Below are 5,000 nucleotides of genomic sequence, written 5' to 3' on the forward strand. Positions count from 1 at the left end.
AATGAGTTCTCTTTGGGGAGGTAAAAATTTCACTTGACCATTTGAAGATGTAAAATTACACCCACATTAAATGTACAATTAAAATTGGGATGTCTGGAAATACATAAAGTAGGTCTTGTCTTCTGTGCAATGTTTAAAATTAAAAGGACAATTAAAGGCCAAGGAGACTTTGTGATAGAACTCTGATACAATATTAACTACTCATTAATTTCGATGTGGGCAGTTTATGCTTATTCATATTCATTGCTCACTTTTGTGGTAAGTTACTATCTCACTGCAGAGAATAAAGTAAATTTATCTAAACCAGGATGAAAGTGTACAAAATGTGCAGCCATTGATCTTAAATGTTTTTAGTCTATTAATTAACCCATTGACCCGTAGGGGTTCCCTATTGAAGAGTAAAATACCAAGTATGGCCGGTTTTGGCCGGTTTAGGGGTGAAAGGGATTTATATTATAATATTATTAAATATAGTACGTCAATAATATTACCGTATCAGTAATTGAGCCAGTATTTAATAACTAATATGTCCCAATAAAATTTAATATTGATTCCAACAGTGTTAAGTAATCAATATACATTGATTTATGATGGTGGAACATCACACACCATTTTGTGTTCATTAAATTTATTTTTTACTTCATTCTTGGTGTATGGCAACTTATAGTAACTGCAAAAAACTTGCAGAAGAAATTGAAGAGAAGGTATACCTGAATATTATGGCTGTTTTGTGTGTCAAAAAATTTAATTGACCTGGTTTTTGTTTATTTTTGCTGCCATTCCTTGCACACAGTCACATGTCTCATAAAACTTGAATGTGCAGACAAAGGTAAAATAATTCACTGTACAAAGTTTAAAGAATTGTTATATTTGTATTATTTATTAAATGGGATTCCAAAAGCAGAAAGGTGCAAATAGTGACACACACACCCATGCAAGGCAGCCACACAAGGCAATGAAAATTTTAAAATATACATTATTTACAAAATATAATGTACAATTACTTATCATGTAAATCATCATGAACAAAATTATTATATTTTACAATAATTACTTGTCATGTAAATTTTACTATACAGTTTGTAATTATCTTTAAAATTTCAATTACTACAGTTTCCCTCAAATTTAAAGTAAGAAATTTATCAAATCGAAAAGTGCAGTGCAAAGTTGTGGTAAGCAGGCATTTTTATTTGTAAATATTACTACACTAACTAAACATTTTTTATGTAATTAAGTATAATTTTTAATAGCTGGGACTAATATTTATTGCAATAAAAGCAAGAGTCTTATTTGCAGTACATTGCATTTAAGAATGCATTGCATCTCAAGAATTTGACCCAGAGTTGAATCAACGCATCACAAAGTGCCAAGTTTCGATGAAATTTAGGTTTACTTTCACAGGGCATTTTCGTGCGCCCTGCCACTTTTGAAGGAAAACTTTCAAAGCAGTTCGATTCTTCACAAATATGTGCGTTCCATACTAATGGCGATCGCTGGACAAAGACATATTTGCTGAGATTTGACCGAAAGTAACGTGAACACTGACGCCATTGTCTGATTTGGGGTAAGAAAATTTCAGTTGCGCGTCAAATATACACGGTTGTAGTTCACATTTCAAGAGGAGAAAAGACAAAAAAATGTCCAGACGGTATGAAAATCACACATTAACAGTACAGAGACTTTTGATGTCTTAGTCCAGAGAAAATAACACTTGATGGTGGAAAAAACAAGCACTGTTTCGTCGACAAAGAAAAGCACTTTGGTAAACGAAGAAGTCGAAACGTCGGGGTTCAGTATTCGCTGTGCCACTTTTACCGGGAGTATCTCTAGTCAGACCTTATCTTTGGCTCACAAAATATCACCTGTTGACGGCTTTTCGTGGACGAACGTCGGAGACAAAAGTCCTGTACTCTTAATGACCGAGTTCGGTTTTAACAGAAAAAGCTGTAAACCGATTGACATTTTGCAAAATGACTCTTTCGTCCGGATAGGATGTATTCGCGTCAAAGAGAGAACAAACGAAATTCTTCTGTCATGTTTTTCTGTTACTTACCTTAACTCCATTCATTGATAAATTTTAAGCTGTGACATCCTTTGAACGGTTTACCAGCTCATTTACGACTGACGCGCCATAAGCAAATCCCGTCAACCTGGCAAATTTGTTTTGCATTCACTTCAAGCGCGGGTATCCACGTGAAAAAACCACAGCGGAAAATTTTAATGCCGGTTCCAGTTACTTTAATACGTAACATTATTCAATATTGTGATTTGCACATTCAATCATGACCATACGCGTTGCAAATAAGGCAAAATTTTTCCAACTTCGCGCAATTCTTTGACAAGTCTGAGCACACCGCATCATTCTAAAACAGCCGATCTAAGCATGTTTCATTTCATCCGAGATAAAGGACTTTCCCAAGTAGAAGGAATTGCCGAGGTCTTTCTAGCTTTTGTCCATCTTCTTTCGGTATTTGTACCACAAGTGCATAGATAGCATTGAAAGTGAATGCAATAAAACCTACAACTAGCGACGGCGTCGACATCTTTTCTTCCCGCGTTCTAAGACTGTCTCGAAGGTTTTCAACCAATCACAATGCAAATAAAATTGAATTTGCCATTGATAATGCGCATGCGTGACATTAGTCTCCTTTGTTTATAACAATATAGTCTTGTACAGTTATAATATTAATACAGTTGTTTCCTTTCCTTAGAACTATGGTGGAATGCGGCCCCCTCCTAACAGCTCAGTAGCCCCTGGGCTTAACATGCCAATGTAAGTCTTACGTTAGTACAGTAAGTAGTCAAATTCATGTGCACCACTTACCCAAGCTTTTGAGACTTGATAATGCAGGTGCACTGCTGTGGTTTGGCAGACACTGTCATGCAACACAACAAAGAATTTTCTTCCTTCCACTTTACGGCGTGGACACTCGAACCACGAATGATTGAGACTTTTTTTTGCATTTTTCCCCAACACTGACCAATCAGAAACGTTCTGGAAAACAATAACTTTGACATTCTTTTGGGACGTCCAATCATAAAGCTGGCTTAAATTCTAAACAAGTCATGAACTACGGACCAGCCAATTCCGAGGCTAAGAAAGATTTCTTGGTCAGAATTTCTTTTTCGTAATTGATCGAATTGGAATGCACAATAGAAGTCTTCCACCAACCCTATGTCAGGGCACTGTAATGTTAGGATCAATAATCAACTTGGCCTATGTGTATACGATGAAGGAAGAGCTTTACCTCAGATGTACTGGGAACAAATCCTCAATCTCCACCACGATGGGCTTACGCAACAAAAGATTGCTGACACTGTACGGGTCAGTGTAGGATACGTAAAATTACGAAACCAACAACACTTGTCTGCCCGGTTATACCTGTATGTCAAAGTCAACAGACCTACATCGAAATTATCATCCGCACCTGCCATCTTCTTTTCAAGAAAGAAAGTTTCCCACCTTGAAAGTCAAGATTTAAGTGTAAGAGCTATCAAGGGTTTTAGTTGCCAGAGGTAAACGTGAAATGTATGGCAAAAAAAGTCTACATACATCTTTATCGAGTTATTGCTCTTGATGTTTGAGTTGCAGGAAAACAAAATGTGTTGAAGTTCTATTTGGTTATTGACAAATGCCAACACTTCTCATCTCATCAAATGAACAAACAAGTCCATTAGTTACATGTACCTCATACCTTGTGTACCGTCAATGCGAACTGGAACCCAAGGGAAAGATGAAATGACAGGATCAATAAATAAATTTTATTAAAAACATTTCAATATGATAAATTATGTTGATATACAGCATGGCATTCTGTAGTTGTCTTTACAGCTGATATCCCTTCAAAAGCCATTTTAGTTTGTTTTTCTTTGTTAATGGGGGAAGCAGAGAAAAACGTAACTTGTCATTTTACCAGCTTGTAAACAGGCGACGATTGACTTTCAGAAAAATACCACTCTGGTTTCTCTGCCGGTTTAGTCACCATTTCACCGCTATTTTCAGTCAAGAAAGCTTTAACAGACTAATAATAACATTATTAAAACTTTCTCTTGTTACAGTGCGACGTGCCTTACCATGGCCACCCAACAAAGTTTTTTTACAAATTGTCCGTCAATCAGGATGTGTAAATTTGATTGACAGTGACGCCTCCTTGCAAAGTTCGCACTGTTGTAAGTAACCTGCGATCAGGCGTTTTTTTTTAATTTTTTTATCAAGGGCGGACGAGGCGAGAGGAAAAAAAAAATAACGCCTGATACATTTATTTAACATGCCGCCAGCCGCCCTCTAATTTAAATAAACAAATGTCAGCTCTACCTGTCAAGTTAATGGGCCAATCAGCATTTACCAGAAGTCAGCCGCTCTGCGTACATTGGCGGGAATCTCATTTCAACGAGGCGCGAAAAAAGTCTGCCCGCACAAGGGAAAAGTAGCCTGAGATCGTGCCCTCTCCGTATTATCCCTCGTCTCTCACGGGAAGAGAAAAGAAAATTACACGGCGATGTTCAGATGGCGCTCGCTAAAAAAAGTAAAAAATGTTATCTTTGTGGTGAAAGTCTACCAGCTGGGGCTGTGCCGTTATGCAAGGCCACAAGAAATCGAGAGTTAACGGAAAAAAAATCGTACACTGCCGGCAGTATCGTGTTGTCGGACTTACTCAGAAGCGTTGGGATAGATATTTGTAATGCAGCGAGCGAAGAATCCAGGTCAGCTTGCAAAAAATGTGCAAGAAAAATTTTCAATTGCTGCACGATGTTCCATGAACTTGAAAGTGCTGTCAAAGCCAGGATCGACGAGGGCAATTCGGAGTCTACGGAAGGTGGAATTAAGAGGCTCCATGGAAATTCCCCCAGCGGATCGACACCTAACTCAAAGAAAATAAAGGATATTCCACAACAAGTACCAGAGCCAAGAGAACCTAAAGGTCGGTCAAGGAAATCCTTATTTCAGCTCGAAGCCGATTGGACTGAGCGTGAAAATCTTGAAGGCGCTATAGCGAATT

The 5,000-nt window shown here is 37.7% G+C and overlaps 1 protein-coding gene across 3 annotated transcripts in view; it reads left to right on the top strand.

Annotated features, from left to right (window-relative positions):
- LOC138052738 (uncharacterized) overlaps positions 1–5,000 on the top strand; it is a 43,086-nt gene that overhangs the window by 7,124 nt on the left and 30,962 nt on the right. For 2 of the 3 annotated variants that reach the window (XR_011133145.1, XM_068899298.1), the window contains exon 3: positions 2,712–2,773. The exons of the other annotated variant lie outside the window; for it this stretch is intronic. The gene's annotated coding sequence lies outside the window, so the exon portion shown is untranslated. The remainder of the gene's footprint in view (positions 1–2,711; positions 2,774–5,000) is intronic. 3 annotated transcript variants of the gene reach the window in all.

This window comes from Montipora capricornis, chromosome 6, assembly GCF_036669925.1.
Source record: "Montipora capricornis isolate CH-2021 chromosome 6, ASM3666992v2, whole genome shotgun sequence".
In the NCBI taxonomy this organism is placed as follows: domain Eukaryota; kingdom Metazoa; phylum Cnidaria; class Anthozoa; order Scleractinia; family Acroporidae; genus Montipora; species Montipora capricornis.